A 19,224-nucleotide genomic window follows, 5' to 3' on the forward strand; every position below is an offset into this window, starting at 1 on the left:
AGCACCTCTTGCTGAAAACCCTCCAGTGCTCATCCTCCATCCCATGGAACTACAACTAAACACTCAAAATCCATTTTCTAGGTTTCTAGGTTCTCTGTCTTCCTAGGTGAGGGCCCTGACTACTCCTATTCTAGTCTAGACCAGGGCCATCCTCAGAGGTCCTTCTCCGAGCCGTGTCGCACTCCCAATTCCAGTCTTGGCAAAGGATGTACAGGTTCTTTCTTGTAACATGGTATTTGCTTAATTTGTGCTTTTTAACTTAGTTTTCTGTTCTGTCTCCATGGAGCAAGGGACTCAGTGGTATTCTCTGACATTCTTCAATATGCTCTCTGAGCTGTGACACCATCCAAACACCTGGGAAAGACATATCAACACCAAAGGCATCCGTCCTCAAGCTCCTCCTCCACCCACACTTTGAGTCCTTAGAGAGCAGGAATGAAGTATTCACCTTTCTATCCTGGGCCACAGAAACAGCAACTGACAGAAAACAAGATTGCCTACGTCATGGTCTCATGTCCCCACAGTTTTCAAGTCATGAAATTGATATTAGTAAAGAGAAACCTGTGTCTGCACATTCAAACAAGGTTTTCAGAGAATGGAGACACAATGTGCATTAGAAAGGAGTAATTGGAAGAAGAAACGTGGGTACTGCTGGAGAGAACTCCTGCTCATTGCTATGCTGATTCCTATTTTGCATAGCATAGCTCACTGAAAATGCTACTATTGACTATGCAGAGGGTCTCGCTTTAATTTAAAGGTCAGTGGGTTTCTTTCTTAGAAATTCCATTTTCTTGCTCTAAAATGAAAAAAAAAATAAATTGGAAGAAACAAAATCTAACTGTTCTAATTCCAAAATAAAATATTTCATACATTATTTACAAGACACATTTTACATGAATCACTTTACACATATTTCTGATATAAAGCTGTCATATTTGATAAACAAAATTATGATGCACAGTGAAATTTGAATTTCAGATAAATATTCACCTACCCATGCTATAATATTTGGTGTATATCCATACTAAAAGAAACTTCATTTACCTGAAATTCAAAATTAGCTGTTACACCTTTATTTCTGTTATATATCTGATAACACTATTCTAATATGAGGCATAGGAAATAATTAAAACTGAAATGTTTGCACATTGTTTGACTTGTGGATAGTCTGTATTGTGGGTGGCAGTATCATGGTATTCTAGTTATTCATCATTAAGTTATTATTTTATGTGACCCTGAATGACTTCAGAGAAATTTCCTGAAAGTAAATTATTTTTCAATGAAGCAGGAACTCATATAGCTTTTTCTTTGGAAATTAGTCTAACCAGGTATCAAGTAAAAGAATCTACCTATTTTTCCCAATGAGATTTTATTTCAATTATAGAAAGATGGCACCTCCCTTTGTCTTAATCTCAGCACAGCAGGAGTCTGCTCAGGAGAGTTAAGGACCTGGGCTAGACTGAGCAACTCTGGAAGTCAGGGAGGGACTGGGAGGGAGAAGCAGCAGCAGGTCCCATGAGGTCAGGTGCGCCCTCTCTGGGTGAAGTGATGGATACCAGCAATATTTGCATGAATTAAAGATTGGTAAGTGGAAGAAGAAGGCTCAATGAAAGGAGTTAAATTGAAATAAAGAGAGAGAGAGAGAGAGAATACAGCAGAGAGGAGAGGATGAGATGACCCTCCAGTGTCAGCTTCGTAGTTCCAACAGAAAATGGGGCTAAAGGACCATGTGAGGCAGAACCACAGAACACAGCCAAGGCAAAGCACAAGAGTGTCAGACGGAGAAAGTGTCAAGAGACTGTCCTTACCAGAAATCAACCAACCCTTCACACATTTAAACAAACAGGAACCAAGACTGCTGAGAATTGATCTAGGAAAGTGGACGACAAGCCTGAGCAACTGCCGATGTTTGTGAATCGGGAAGACAAAGGGTCACACATAATCTCAGAAGAGGAGTGGTAGTAAAATAGACAGGAAATAGAGAAAGTCTCAGATACCAGTTAGACAAGCAAGAATACTGTGTTAGAGGGGGGAACAACCCCAGAAGGAAAGATGGCATCCACTCACTAAAGAAACTCCTAGGAGGCCACAGAATTACTTTAAACGAGAAAAGAACATTAAGAACCCACTCTGCGGATGCTCCATACTTGAAGAAAAAGGGGAAAATATTCAAATTTAAAGTGAAAAAATTAGATCAATGACTCAGGATGAAAAAAAATTAAACTCAGATTTTGTTTTTTATTTCTAATATCAGACAACCTTCCAGCAGTATGAGCAGCAAAAAAGTTTATGATATAAAATTCTGCACTCGGTCTTGAATTCAAGGGTAAATTGGTTGAGAACTGTTTTTATACCCAGTACTGAGCTGGGGGTGGCCACACATATAAGGTGTAGATTTGGGAATAGTGGAGCTTAGCAAGGTGACCTTATATTTACAAACATTCCAGTTAAAACCCCAAAGAAAGCAAGCTACAATCGTGGCAGAGTTAGAGTATGATCCACTATACAAGTCTACTGAAGTGTTACCTCTGAGGACGCAGCTGCCTCCCTGAGATGTAGGGAGAGTTTCATCTGTTAGTCTAAATCCCTTCCCTTAGGAGGAAAAGAACTCAGTTTTTCTCAAATGGGAGGAGGGACTGAGCTAAAGAACAAAAGCCAAAATTAGTGGTGAGTAGAGCACCTGCTTGGGAGTGCCCTGCCTGCACGTGCCCAGATACTCAATGCTCAGCACACTGCTGGAGACCAGGCCATCTTTCATAGACATCCAGTGGCCAGTGGCCCAAAGGAGGTCCCAGTCACATGCAGTACTTTCCTTTTGGACACTTGTGTCATTATGTCCTTTTCCTCCCATCTCCAATCTGTCACCTGAAAACTTCTCATGGTTCTTTGGCCACTGGTGCACCCCCAGGAGAATGCGCTCATGAAGGACTTGTTCCTGAGGGGGCCACACATTCTCACTCTTGACCAATCCCACTAAGGACCTAGGAGCAGTGATATCTGTCCACTGACAAGCCTGCCTGCAGCTACACTTGCCTATGTCCACATGTACCTGTGGTCACACATGCCCGTAGCCAATTCTGACAGTAGCCACTCTGGCCTATACACAAGTATGGTGCTTTAAAAGAGATGCCCCCCAGAGTCTCAAACCTTTGAACACTTGGTTCTCAGTTGGTGGTGGTGTTTGGTGAGGCTTAGAGGGTGTGGCCTTGTTGGAAGAAGTATGTCAATGGAGGCAGGCTCTGAGGGTTTAAAAGACTGATGTCATTTCCAGTTGGCTCTCTGCTTCCTGCTGGCAGGTTAAGATGTGAGTTACAGCCATGATCCCCCTCTTATCCCTCTGGAATCCTAAGCCCAAACAAACCCTTCTTTCTGTGAATTGCCTTCTTCATGGTGTTTTAATCACAGCAACAGAAAAGTCACTAATATGCCATGCCTGGCTAAACACACTGCCTACAATCATACCTGAAGCTATATCCACCTGCAGAGGCATCTGCCTACAGGCTATGGATGCACACCTTTCCACCTTTCCCTTCCCCCAGCCTCTCCTGCCCAAGCTGGTCATATTGAGTCCAAGGTCCTGAAGCAGAGATCAGTGAATGGCAGTCTTATCTTGCTTTCTCTCTTTATTCAGTCCAGTTTGGGACATGGTAACATCTATGTCCAGGGTGGGTCTCCCTGCCTCAGTCAGTCTAACCTTTCACAGACAGGCCCAGAGAATTGTCTCCAAGGTGACTGTAGGTCTGCAAGTTGGCAATCAATATTAACCATCACTTATTGGCAAAACAATGCAAATGCTATTTTCTATATGACCTGGAAACTTCATGATTTAAAGTAAAACTCTTATTCAAAAATTTTAGAGCCATCAATAAAGCCAAATGGGCTTTAAAATACATAATTACTATATTTCATAAGTGTCAATAAAGTTTGCTTCTGATGTTGATCATTAGAAATTATAGATTTGAAAATGCTTTTTTAAAATAAATAAACTGAAAATCTTCCAGAAAGAGTGCATTATTCCAGTTGGGCTACCTTAACATCACTCCACTAGCTGGTGGCACCAATAAATGAAGAAAAAATAAAAAATGATAATGGAATCCTATTCTCTCACAATTTGAAGACTGGAAGTCCAGCCCAGGGTTTTGGCTGATCTGGTTTCTGGTGAGGGCTCTCCTCCTAGCTTCACCTGGCTGCCTTCTTGCTGTGTTCTCATATAACTGACCTTTATGCAGTGGTCATGAAAGACACAGCACAGAGCAGGAAGTGGGTGGAGAGAGGGTTCCTTGGGTGGTGGGTGTGTCTCTTTTCTATAAACACAGTAGCCCTCTCAAGTCACATAAGTAGTCTAATTCAAACTCAGTTACTTCCTTATACTAACTGCTTGCCACACTGGGTGAGGGACCCACAAAGGGCCAGTTCACAGGGAGCATCTTCAGACAGAGGGCCTGGGAGGAACAGAAGCATGTCTGCCATCAAGGAAAGTACAGAGAGACCACAGAGGAGACAGAGACCAGACGAACTCTGAAATGGAATGATTTCATTCCCTAAACAAGTCATCACGATGCACAAATGTAACAATGTCCAAGCATGAAAGCAGTCACATGGTGTGTTAATTGATGATAACCAACTAAGGAGGAGAGTCACAGAGTTGATAAAATAATGTAAGATTCCAAGTCAAAATAAAGCCCAAAGAGGAGATTTTTAGCAATCCACTCTAAAAAGAGACTTGGGTAGCTTTCTAAAATACATATAAAGAGACACACAAATGCAAAGCTGAGCCTTTTCATTTTAGCTTAAAGTTAAATGTATATAACATCATCCAACACTTAGTTTACACTATTTGTGCATTAAGTGAAATTTGAGTGAAATCGATCAATTACGTATTAGCAACCCTGCAGCTGGCGTGGTTGCTTTATGTTTGACTTTAAAGAATAAATCTTTCTTTGCTCTGTAATAAAGACTAACATCTGCAGGACAAATGCTAAGAGAAATATGAAAACACAGCAAGCTAGGGAGACAGGTGCAGCGGTGCTCTAGTTCAAAACACAGTCTGAAGAGCCCGCTGCATGCAGGGGAACTGAAACTCTGCAGGGAGAATGCTTTTAAAAGATGTGGGAAAGACTGTAGCCAAAAAGAAACGAAAGTCAAAGTGGACTGAAACACATGAAGTTCTTGGGGTGATACAAGAGCGAAGAATTTCACTACTAAGAACAGCTCTGGACTAAGCTTCCTGAAATGGCTTCATCACCTTGGAGAAAAAACTTCCACAAAAGAAGAAATTGGGGTATAAAAATGAACTTAGGGTGCTTGCTCCTTTGCATGCAGAACAAGGAAAAACAGAAACTTCTGTTGGGTTCGTTTTATCAGATTTCCAAGGGGACAGATCGATGGGATTATTTATTGGAATACTCATGGGAAACAGACGAAAACAAATTTGTATTAATAGGGGATGCTGGTAGAATATGTAGCTTACAAAATATGGAAAAGTCAGTAGTTTCTCTTTATAACTGACACAGTAATCATAAAAACCTACCGAAATAAACTCTTCACATAAACAACTAAATATACTGCCAAACAACCAACAATAAAGCATGTGCACAGATACTTGGAGAAAGCTAGAGCCATGCAGAATGTTTTAGAAGACAGACTAATAATTGGAAAGTGGCTAGACAGCAGGACATCAGTATGGTGAAAATATCAATTCTAAGCAGACTAAGACTGCTGTGGGGTGGTCATTCTGTATGCTGTGAATATGTGTTGCTATCATTGGTTACTAAAAAAGCTGCTCTGGCCTATGGCAGGACAGGTTATAGCCAATCAGGAAATCCAAGGAAAGATACAGAGAGAAGAAGGGCAGAATTAGGGCAGACACCATCCAGTCGCCCAAGGAGCAAGATGCCAGCAGACTGGTAATGCTACAGCTGTGTGGCAATACTTAGATTGATAGAAATGAGTTAATTTAAGATATAATAGCTAGCCAGCAATAAGCCTGAGCCATAGACCAAACAGTTTATAACTAATATAAGCCTCTTTGTGTTTATTTGGGACCAAACAGCTGTGGCACATAGGAAAACTTCCATCTACATAAGACAAGAGATAAATATGGGGAACTTATCAATTCTAACCAAATTATAAATACCAAAAAATTACTTCTAGAGAATTGTAATCTTTACAACAGCAGCTGAAATCTAGCACAGCCATCCCTCAGCATTGTGAGTAATGAGCCCCAGGACCCCACACTGTCATCCTCAGCATCATGGGGAATGAGCCCCAGGACCCACACTATCATCCCTTAGCATTGTGAGAAATGAGCCCCAGGAACCCACAATGTCATACCTCAGCATTGTGAGGAATGAGTCCCAGGACCCACACTGTCATCCCTTAGCATCATGGGGAATGAGCCCTAAGACCCCACACTGTCACCCCTTTGACTCATGAAGAATGAGCCCCAGGATCCTGTGCCCTCAACCTATTGATGTTCAGATCCACAGATGTACAATTCCTTCATCAACAACAGTGTGATATTTACATACAACAGATGCACTTCCTCTTATTTACTTTAAATCATTTCTAGGTTGCTTTCAATGCCTAAATAAATATGCATGCTAAGTAAATGGTGGTTATACCACAGTGTCTAAGGAATAATAACAAGAAAGAAATGTGTCTGCTCAAGACAGATTCAGCATCCTCTTTGGCCACCCTCCTGGGTATGTAGATAGTGTTCTGTGTGTGTGTGTGTGTGTGTGTGTGTGTGTGTGTGTGTGTGTGTCTTCACAGGCAAATCCCTCTTGATCCGGTGTTACTGAAGTTTCCATTTTCTGTCCCAATAAGTTTTTAGGAAGACACCAGTCATTTGGACAAGGGATCATTTTAGGAGCCTCATTTTAACTTAATCTCCTCTTCGAAGACCATATCTTCAAAAACCCAGTGCATGACGGAGAATTCAGCCCATGGATTTTCAGGGACACAGGTCAGCCCACAACAAAATGAATGCAGCAGGAAAAGGACGTGAATAAAAGCTCACCCCTGGAACAGGAAGTGACCAAGGACCACCCCAGAAAAAGGAAGTGAATAAGGGCTCACCCCCGGAAAAGGAAGTGACTAAGGACCACCCCAGGAAAAGGAAGTAACTAAGGGCCCACCCCAGAAAAAGGAAGTGAATAAGAGCTCCACCTCATTTGATCTAGGGACAATGGGCAGAGTGGAAGGCCCCATCTGAAGTCTGGCTCCAAGACATACATGGACCCAACCCACTGCCAGTCTGAGGGAATTGTGTTTCAATGGCAGAAGGATAAAGTTAACCTGGCCTGCAACCATAGCCTCCATCCAAGACGTTTGAAGCTTTTCACAATTTCTGGTTAGAGCTTTCAAATGTTTTGTTGTAGGGGGCTGAAGAGATTGTGCAGTCAGTGATGTGTTCACTGCACAAACCTAAGTATCTGAGTTTAAATCCCCAAAAGCCACATAAAAAAATACCCTGTATAGTGTGCCATGGCTGTACTTCCAGTATGGGAAAAAACCCTGGAGCTCACTGTATGTCAGCCTAGACTGACAGGTAAGTGCCAGGCTCCTGTAAGACATCCTGTCTCAAAACAATTCAAAAGGCAACCTTTGGCCTCCACAAACACACATACTCATGCACACGTGTGTACATGCTCTGCCCACAGATGCACCCACACAGGAACAAACACACATATAAATTGTCTAAATGGTAAGGAAAACACTAAAACCAATCAATATTATTCATATGTGAAAAAAACCTGGTGACCAAATTCGTCAAAAAGTTGCTTTTTGAAAGACTTCATGTCTATAGTAGTCACTTTTTATATTGTTTTGACCAAACCTCGGACAAAAGAACCTGAGAGAAGAACAGTTAATTTTGGCTCACATTTGGAGAGGATGGAGTCTGCCCCAGCAGGAAAAACATTGTGGTGGGAGTTTTTACATTCTGTAGTAATCGTAGCACAAAGCTGCTTGTGAACATGTCTGAGGGCATGAAGAAGGTTGACACCATCTACCAGAAGCCAGGACAGGATAGAACACCCAAGATTCACCTCCCAGTGTTCTACTTCCTATAGCTAGGTCCCATCTCCTAAAGGTTCTGCATCCTCCCGAAACAGCACCACTATAGGACACCAAGTGTTCAAATGCACTAGTGTGTGGGGACATTTCATACTCAAGCCGTAACTGCAGGATACGTCCTCAGGAACGACCAGTAGCGAGAGGGAAAGCAGGTGCCAGACACTACCCACCAGCACAGCCTTTGAAATACGCCACAGCACAAAGGGCATTAAAATAATAAGGAAGTGCTTCAGATGCAGCTCCAGCTGCATGCTCCAAACATAAAGATCTCCTGACAAGGAGATCATGACCTGGTAGAAAGCTGAGGCCAGGGCAGCGGAGAGAAGTGTTTATAGTGTTGCAGAGGACATCTTGAAGAGCTCAGGATTCTGCCAACTTCTGTTTTCAACTGATCAAAAGTCATCCTACAAATGGGAGCCTATGTACATCAAACCTTTTCCAACACCTCGGAGACAGGAACCAAAGGGCACAGAGGCGGCTGAACAGCTCTGAGGATGCAGTCCAGCACTTCAGGCCCATGGCCTGAGCAGAAGCCTTCTCCCTAACAGTTCTTGACTACATGCATATGCAAAGCCATCTTTGAATAAGCAATGAAAATCTGTACAGAAGCCCCAATCTTCCTAAAACAGAGCAGTCAGAGCAGCACAGGACATGAAGAGCTCACAACAACCCTAACAAGCTTTACAAAGTCATAGCAGAGCACGTGAGCTGTGCAGTGTTCACAGGTGCCCACACCATCATGCTGTCAGGGTAATGTACTGTGAACACAGGGGCCTTCATCCCCACCATGTTGGTTTATTTAGTCTCAATATTTCTTTTCCAAACACATCATACCTGATGTGTGGTTTGGTTGTTACTCCTTTCAAGATTTATTGATTTTTATTGTATGTGTATGAGTATATTGCTTACATGCATGTATACGTACCATGTGAAAGCCTGGTGCCCCCAGAGGGCAGAAGAGGGCATCATGTCCCATGGAACTGGAATTATACAGTCATGAGCCACCACTTGGTTGCTGGGAACTAAACCTGGGTCCTTAGCAAGAGAAGTCAGTGTTCTTAACCTTTGAACCATCTTGCCAGCCCTATGAGGTGTGTTTTTAACATGTGACCATCCTGGCTGTTTATAGAACTCAATAGGCCCCATGCACCTGAAACCTTGACAACTATAAAATATTAATGAGTGCCATTCTTTCACTGGCTATTTGGAAGATAGTATTATGAAGTTATCTGAAGCTGCTGTACAGATAGAAAAGCATGGCGGGTGGGGTGGGGATTGTTAATGCTTTGCCCATACAGGGTGAAGATTTTTTTTTTTTTTCGGTTTTTCAAGACAGGGTTTCTCTGTGTAGCTTTGCGTCTTTCCTGGATCTCACTCTATAGATCAGGCTGGCCTCGAACTCACAAAGATCCGCCTGGCTCTGCCTCCCAAGTGCTGGGATTAAAGGTGTGCGCCACCACTGCCTGGCCGAGGTGAAGATTTATACCTTTGTTTTTCTTTACTAATTCCACATCAAATATGGGGTGAAAATGCCTGAAATCTGAAATTAATGGTATTGTGAGGAGTCATGTACCCATTATCATTTTTATTAACCAAAGAGCTATTAAGAACCCTAACTAGTACTCAGATATGTTTCTAGAATATGATAGAATTCCCACCTTGTTTTGTGTTGTTTTCATTGTTTTAGAGATAAATGAATATACACTGTAACAGAGCCAAGATAAATCCCTGAGCACAGTGGGGGACACAGGTATGACAGTGCCCTTGGGACACCCAGAGAGAAGAGGCTTGGAGGCCTGAGTGTTGGAAAGCAAGGAGGCTGTCACTCTGAGTATCTCCAGAGAAAGTTCCTTGGCTTTGTAGAAACCTATGCAAAGTAAGCTGCATCTTAAGTAAAGTGTGTGTCGAGGGTGAGGGGAGAGTGTGAACATTTCACTGCTTTTCTCTTCAGAAGTAAAAAGTGCACATGATAGTGGCCCTTTTCCAAAAGTGATGGTTAATACTGACTGTCAGCTAGACAGGATCTACTATTAGCCAAGAGACAAATTTCTGGCATGTCTGTGAGAGAGTTTCTAAACTGGGTTCACTGAGGTGGGAAGACCCACCCTGACTGTGGGCTTGGGTCCTGGACTGAATAAAAGGAAGGAAGCAAAATCAGGACCAGAATTTTCCTCTCTCTCTGCCTCCTATGAACAGAATGCGGCCAGCTGTCTTGAGCTCCTGCCAAAATGCCTTCCCCACTCTCAACCTTAGGACTACAAGCTGAAACACAAACACACCCTCCTCCTTTAAGTTGATTCCTACCAGGTTTCTAACATAAAGAAATGGAACAGGAGTAGAGAGCACGCCGGCCCTCCCCTGTAACAAGAATGGGGACACGAACCAAGGATGCCCTGAGCTGCGAGCACATTACACCAGGAAAGAAGACAGCTCAGGGGCGGCACAGGCAGGGGTGTCAACATGGTGAGCCAGAGAGGAGAGGAGTCACATGCCCTGTCAAGCCAAGCCATCAAGAGGATTATTTTTTGCTGGTTTCTGCAAGCCCATCAGAAATGCCGGCCATTGACTCTAGCTATGTGGAATCTCCTCAGTTTGGAGAAGGGCTGGGAGCTAGTGGACACACTTGAGTTATCTCCTGTGATATCAGTTCAATTTCCTGTGTCATGTGACCAAGGAAACCTGAATATCACTTGGGGAAAAGAGATGCCTGGGAGGGTCCCTCTGTGTGCTGACATTTATTCTCTGCAGTGACACTCGTTAGTGAACGAGCTGGCTGCTGAGGAGCAGGTGGCAGCTCCAGGCCTCTGCTCTCTCCTCCACTGCACCTCACACCTGTGAAGAAAGCCTCCCTAGAGAAGCGAGGGAAGACTGCACCACGTTGCCTTTACTCCCATCAGTATGCTACAAGAATTAGAGGCAACCGTCTCATGATGCTTAGAGAGAATTTTATGGCTGAAGATTGACACAGCAGAGAAAGGGAGAAAAACACACAAATTAATAGCAAGCTACACACTTTAGAAATAATAAGAAAAGAACTATGTTTTGAAATGCAACCCATAGAAGCAAAGAGGGAGAATGCTGTGGTAGTTTTCATGACAATGGCTCATAGAAGCTCATATATTTGAATGTCTGGTTCCCGGTTGGTGGAACTGTTTGGGAAGGATTGGGAGGTGTGGCCTGTTAGTGGAGGTATGTCACTCAAGATGGGCTTTGAAGTTTCAAAAGCCCATGTCATTCCCAGTTAGCTTTTTCTACCTCTTACATGCAGATCAGGATGTAAGCTCTCAACTACCACTCTAATGCCATACCTGTCTGCCTACCTGCTACCATGCTTCCTCCCACAATAGTCATGGACTAACCTTCTGAAACTATAAGCAAGCCCCTAATTAAATGCTTTCTTTTACAAGTTGCCTAGGTCATGGCGTCTCTTCACAGAAATAGAACAATGACTAAGACAGAAGTCAAACTATAGAGAACAGTTATAAGGAGTCAATATGATGACTCAGCACATAAAGGTACTTGCTGCCCAGTTTAATAATCTGCATTCAATCCCTGGATCGTACAATCATCTACTGACCTCTACATGTGTATCATTGTACACTGTGTGCATGTGTGCATATGCACACACACAATACATAAATATATGCAAAAATAGAGAAGTTGTAGGGAGTGGGACTGTATTTGAGAAATTTGCTGACTGTGACTAACAGTTATAATCTTAATCAAGCCCATCCAAACCCCAGTTAATGACAATATGAGGCACCTAACTGGAAGAGATCAGCAGGTCTCTCATAGTTGCACAGGGAAAAGACAAAGCAATGTGCCCTCATGAAATAACAGTGGCTTTGTAAATGCCTTGTACTCGGTCTCTTCAGGACCTTGCTGCTGTGGGATGGTCTGTATGTCAAATGTGTTGCTGATTGGTCAATAAATAAATCACTGATTGGCCAGTGGCCAGGCAGGAAGTATAGGCGGGACTAACAGAGAGGATAATTGAGAGAACAGGAAGCTGGGTGGGAGAGACACTGCCAGCCACCTCCATGACAAGCCGCATGGGAAGATGCCAGTAAGCCACGAGCCAAGTGGCAAGGTATAGATGTATAGAAATGGATTAATTTAAGATATAAGAACAGTTAGCAAGAAGCCTGCCATGGCCATACAGTTCATAAGCAATATAAGTTTCTGTGTTTACTTGGTTGGGTCTGAGTGGCTGTGGGACTGGCGGGTGAGAGAGATTTGTCCTGACTGTGGGCCAGGCAGGAAAACTCTAGTGACACCTTGCTCTGACTAGTTCACAGGCCTTGTTTATCTTAAAGTTCTTCCAAGCATCACTGTGATCCAAGATATCAACAACTCAGGATAGCTGGACCTAGTACAGAGAAAGTGATGTGCACCCTCATGCCACAGGGTACCACTAAAGGTCAAGTATTTGATTTATAGACAAAAGTTTAAGGTTTATGTGCCCTAGGATAGAATAGAATGTACCCTCTGAAGCAGAAGGCAAGTGCTATCATCTCATAGATCATACAAACATAAGTAAAGCTAAGCCTTTGGTTAGCCTCTAAGCAGTTTAAAATATAAAAGAAATTTACACAAAAATCAAGGGAATTTCTCCATCTGTTCCATCTCCCCACAGTTGTCTTCTTTATTAGCATTTCACACCTGAACCTGAGTGGAGCATTGCTACCATTGATGAACACATTCCTGTCACCAAATGTTCAGGCCATTCAGACATAATCAGTGAGGAAATGGGTAGTGAGCCATGAAAAGAAACAAATCCATGTGGCTAAGTGAAACAAGCCAATCCTTAAGGGCTACAGGCTATGTCTGACTTACATTTAGATTAATGACATCACGGAAAAGACAAAATGATGGAGTTGTTGAAGAGATGAGTGGTGTCAATACCTCAGGGTGAGGTGGGATGAGCAGGGAAGACACGGGGACTTCCTGACAGTGAAATACCCTGTATGGTGCTCCTCACTCAGGTGGTCACTTAGCCCTTCTTAGGGGACATCACAGTGCTCTGCTGAGAGTCTGGCAAACACTTCCAGGAAAATTTCCACACAGACTCCTGAATCCAGACCCTGTGACAGGCAACCATATATAGACTGGTCCCTTAGGAAATAGATGTGCTAAGTCCATCTACATTGTTGGTTTGCATCTTCTCATTCATTAATCTAAAAATTACACACAGAGCATCCACCATGAGTGAGACACAATGCATGGATAGCGTGAGAAATAGAAGCAAAACAAATAAGCACACTACATTACAAGCTAGAAGACCCTGTGAGAAAATAGGATAGGGAAGTGAATGGATGGGATCCAGATAGGGAGCTATGACTTTAAGTCCAAGAATTGGGAAAGGCTCACTGAAAACATGGTATCTAAAAAGTGGTACTAAAGGCGCTGAGGAAACAGCATCAAGGTAATGCTTGAGAAAAAGGCAAGGATGTGTGTGCAAATTGCTGCAAAGAGAGACCTGCCCCATAGACAGACTCACAGAGATACAGCCAGGATAGTGGAGAACAGAGCCACCCACATCAGAGGAGGAAGAATTGTATGCTTTCCTTGGATCGTGTGGAGACAGTGTTGAACACACATTGTAGGTGCAACACTGAAGCCCCAGACCAAGAGGACGTGGGAGAGGGGTTCTGGGATAGGCGATTGTAGTTCAGACCAGAGCATGGCCACAGCTGGGTAAGAAAAAGTGGATTCTGGACACAACACACAGGTGAAAGAAGTGGACAGGACTGCTAACTGACTCACTGAGGAGTGAGAAAGAAAGGCATCAGGGATAATTCTGGGATGCTGCTGGCCCTCAGGAGCTGAAGGGTGGCAGAGTGGCAGAGAGAGTGGGGGGGGGGGCTTCTTACTTCAAAGACACCTTTGAAGACACAAGAGGCACCTTCATCCATGCAAAACGTCCCAACTGACCTGGCTTATCTGGAAAGTGATCAGAGTGGGCAGATCAAATAACACTCCAAGTTCCAGGAGAAGTAATGAAAAATTAGTCCTAGCCAAACACATCCTGGAAAAGTTTTCAACTTCAAGGATATTGGTGGGGGCGGGTATCTAAGAACTATCAGGAAAAAAAAAAATTACCTACAAAGGCAGGAAAGGCAGTCTTCTCTCAAACCCTACCACAGAAGACAAGGAAAGCACATCTAAGGAGACTGATGGGGAATGAATGTGATCCAGGAGTTCTCCACACAGCCAAGTGATCTTTTATACATGAAACAAGGAGCACATTTCCTCAGGTACAAAGACAGACTGCAGAAAATATTCCACACATGCAAATCTGCAAAAATGACTTGACTGCATGAATGTAAATTCAGAATGGGAGATCTGTAGTATTAGTTAACGGGTTCCTCTTTACCTTCTTGGAAACTCTGACAAGTAAGTGTTCTTAGAGGTAAAACATTCACAGACCAGTGCACCAAACAGTGTTCAATGTTACCCTCAACAGGGGAATCATGAGAGTGTCTCGATTCTAAAAATGAGGATAATGCCACTATGGTGGTCTAACTATTGGCCATTTGGAATCCAAAATGTTGATCAATGAGAAGTTGACATTGGTGACTATCGAATGGAGTGTGGAGAGGAGAGGACTGTCAGCACACACAGTGTTAGCATTGGGAACTTATGGAGTTCTGTGGCATGGTACTTAAAAATAATGTGATATATATATACATACATATATATATATATATATATATATATATATATGTATATATCTCACACACACAAGTGTCAGAAGAATTTGAACATTCTCCCCATAATGAAAGGATAAAAGTCTAGGGGGATGGACATGATAATTACCATAATCACCACCCAGTGTATCCATGAGCTAAAGCACCAATCACAATGCCTCCCATAACTATTGCACACATGTGTCAATCAGAAACAGTCCATTTAAAGTCATTATGCTCTAATGCGGTAAGTTGTTCATGCTATGGGGTAGCATGGTGTTTGGAATAAAATAGCAATGTGAAAATGAGCGTATGGCAAGTACTATATAAGAGACTCCCTCAAGTAAAAAAGATCAGAAGAAACATCTGATCACCAGGATGAAAGGGACTTTCCAGTCCTTCCCTCCCTTTGCTTCTATATTTGTGTATTTTCCTCATGTACTGATTTTATAACATGAAGAAAAAGAATTAAAAATGCTGACACAATAATGTGGAACAGAAAGAAAGCAAGACAAATACAGAGGCAGAGGCAGAGATACACAGAGAATATGCACAAATATCAGACGCGTAAATAACAGCAGTTCATCACTCTGAACTAATAGGATAGAAATGGTGACCAAGGGTGACATGGAAGAATATATTTAAAACCTTGAGTTGTACGACCTAAACCAGGATCAGATTCCAAGCAAAAACTGGCAAACATGAACCAGTGTCAAGACAGATAATGATAAAATTCTTCAATTCAAAGAATAAAGAATATTATGGCCTTTGAAACACACACCGGATGAGGGAGAGAAGTTGTGTTTTCAAAGCAAATACAAAGTTGATCATCTAATTTGTTTAAAAGAACAAGTTTTTGACCCAAAGATGGCAGCCACAGAGCCAAGCTCTGCGGTTGTGTGTAAGCGAGCACACTGCCTGAGCCAAGGCTCCTGCCCTAGGCTTTGTCTGCGCACGTCAGTGGAGGCGATACCCACCATGTGAGCTGGAGAGCGTGCAGACAGGAGAAAAACCATGAATAACTGTGCATGAAAAGATTGCTGGGTGCCTTATTTTCAGTGATGAATAAGTCCAATTACCTAATTTGGAGAAGTGAAAATATCATGAATGTGGGTGGTCTACGCCTCATAGAAACTAAAAGTAAATACAGCTAAGTGGGGAAGGTTGCTAATGAGTGTAATTAACTGTGTCGTTGATGAAACAAACAGGATTTTTTTTTTAAGATAGGGAAATATCTCATTTCAAACGTACAAATTAAAGGAATGGTAAACATAGAAATAGTCTGAGGGGGTAAAAGGGAAATAGAATAGCTAAGGCTCAAAATTCTGCACAAAAGCTGCAGAACAAATAGCCCAGATGGAGATCACCCAGGTGGAAAACTGCGGAGACGAGGAGATGATAATCTTCATGATGAATGGGAAGAAAAGCCTTGCATCTGTAGTAGTTATTTTTCTCGTCACTGTGTCCAAATACCTGACAGAAACGACTTGAGGGAGTAGAAGTTTATGCTGGCTCATGTGGTCTGAGACATGTTGGTCTATCATGGTGGAGAGACAAAGCAGCAGGACCAGTTCATAACATGATGGCTGGAACAAGGAGCATGGGGCTAGAGTTTATTCACACAGTGTAGACAGGAGTGAAGGAGAAGCAGGCTGGAATCGGGGATACTTACAAGCTTCAACTCCCCTCTTTTAGTGTCCTGTTCCCATATACCCTACAGGCTCCATGCCCTTAATGTAGCATTATAAGCTATGTAATATATTTAAAACATTAACCTTTAAATTTTAACATTTCAAATTCAAACTATAGTTGCATCCACTTTGGCCTCTCAGAACTGAATATGTTTTGCATGTCCCATAGCTTGGGGTGAAGTTGCTTAGATTGTCAGGAATGACACAGAGGTCACTAAAAGCCACTGGCAGGAATGCCCATGCTCCAGAGACAAGTGAGTTAGGAACAACTCTGAGGAACCAGACCTAAAGCAGACTGAGCTCACATCTGCTCTTTCCGAAGCTGTAGGCTATGTGCTGTAGACTTCAAAGCCTTAATATGCATCCTGTTATAATTAGTTTATACTGTGAATCTGACATACTGTATAATCACCTGGGAAGAGTCTCAATTAGGGATGGGTTATCTAAATCCATTTGGCCTGTGGGAATATCTGTTAAGGTTTGCCTTGGCTGTGTTTCCTTCCTTGATTTGCTGCCCACTGTGGGCGGCATCATTCCCAAAGCAAGAGAGCTGGACAGCATTGTCTAGAGAGAGGACGGAGCACAAGTAGATGTATGCACACTACTTCTCTCAGTTCTTGACCATGATGTGATATGAGCAGCTGGCCCAAGCCCCTACCATTGTGACTTCCTGGCAGTGACGAACTGCAACCTGGAATCATTGGTGAGGTGAGCTAAAATAAGCCCTTTGTCCCCTAAACTGCTCTGTGTTGGGATACAGAGATGGAACTATGGTGTGTGTCTTACTTTAACAAGTCCTACAGTTCTTAATAAGTGGCTATTAGACCGGAATCCTGGGAGCCACACTCTAGTCTCCACCCCTGACACAAATCCCCATGGTTCCCTACTGTGATTTGAACTTTGGGGCCCTGAAGGAAGCCAGGGGCTCCTAGTCATTCTCCAAATCTGAGGGGATATTTCCTAGAGTTTTGTCTAGGGTGGTATGATTGCCATTCAATAATTTACTATTTGTGAGTGTTCTAAATGTGCCACGGTTCCAGTCACAGGGAAGAAGTCTATGTGTAAATCCCAGACTCAACTGTGCTGTGACTTTGAGAATTTCTCTCTTCCAAATCTGCTTCTGGATGGATGGCTGAGGCCTTTTGCCTTAGGGAATTTGGGCCTCACTTTGAGTAACAGCAAACAGGAAAATTTACACCTGCTCACCAGTGTTGAGAAAATGCTTCCTTTGTGTTATTTAGTGCTTTCTTTTAATTAGCACAAAGTTTATTTTTTTAAAAAAAACTTTCCAGGACAGACCACTCACAAATTTATTCTGTGACGTCACAACAAATGCAATTAAACATCTATCTCACATTCTGAGGGCTATTAGGAAACTTCTAAAAGGAAGGAAGGAAAGAAGGAAGGAAGGAAGAGGAGAGAGAGAGAGATAGAAAAGAGAGAAAGAAAGAAAGAAAGAAAGAAAGAAAGAAAGAAAGGAAGGAAGGAAGGAAGGAAGGAAGGAAGGAAGGAAGGAAGAGAAAGAAAATCCTATTAGCCTCAGATAACATTAGCAGAGAAACTCTTCCAGGGAAAGAGAGCAAGATTTAGTGTGCAAACTGCAAAAGTCAGTGCACACTGACAGTGTCATATGGAGGTGAGGGGAGGCGGGTTCCCCTTCTGATTCCAAAGCTTCTCAGTAAAACCCGCACTAAATCCCTTTCTCTCCATGGCACCAGGCCCCATGGCCAGGCATGGTGTTGAGCACATAGCTGCAGTTTTCAGCACCTCCTGGGTCACACTCTGCTGTCCTCTTCTCCTGTGTATTCATGGCCTGAAAAGCCATGGCAGAAAGAGAACTCCAGGCAGCGAAGGCCTCTCTTCCTAACAGGAAGTCAGGCATATGCTGGAGTGACCCTGTAAGGTGGATTTCCGCTCAGTGATGGTGAGAACTCATATTCCATGGTAATGTAAATCTACTACCATAAAGGTTTGACAGATTTATAAAAAATGACAGCAACCAGTCATTTATCTGAATTTACACTTTCTTCCTTTTGTGTCCCCGGGGGGAAAAAAACAAAACAAAACAAAACACTGTGTCTTAATGTTGTTTTATGAGAGGCTAGAGCTGGGCTCTGCTGTAGTCTGAGGACACCAACCTAGCATTTGTGTATTTCACCAGGATATCACTGGGTTCCTTTCTTACACTGTGTGAAACTTTGTGGTTTTAATTTCATTTCTTCATTAGTTCTCAATGAAATTTTATTTATAAAGATTGCATGCTCAGCCCCCAGATTTCAGCCCTCTCACCCTGCACACAGAGGGAGTGTAAGCTCCACAGAGGTTGTTCTATTCTCGTTTATGCCATGATCCTAGGGGGTCCTAGTGTCCCCATATTGATTGATTAACCCTTGGAGTTTTAATTTTGCCAGCTCAGAGTGGGTTGCTTTGCTTTGTTTTGCTTTTGTTTTTTTTTTTTTTAAAGATTTATTTATTTATGTATACAGTGTTCTATCTGCATGCATGCCTGCACACCAGAAGAGGGCACCAGATCACATTATAGATGGTTGTGAGCCACCATGTGGTTGCTGGGAATTGAACTCAGGACCTCTGGAAGAACAGACAGTGCTCTTAACCTCTGAGCCATCTCTCCAGCCCCGTGTTTTGTTTTTTAGAAGATCTTCTCAGTAGGCTGAAACTTGCAATGCTCTTGCCTCTGCCTCCTGAGTGCTGGGATGACAGGCATTCATCAGCTAACATTTATGGTTCCTCCAGGTTAATGGATG

This window comes from Peromyscus eremicus, chromosome 17 (genome assembly GCF_949786415.1).
Source record: "Peromyscus eremicus chromosome 17, PerEre_H2_v1, whole genome shotgun sequence".
In the NCBI taxonomy this organism is placed as follows: Eukaryota; Metazoa; Chordata; class Mammalia; order Rodentia; family Cricetidae; genus Peromyscus; species Peromyscus eremicus.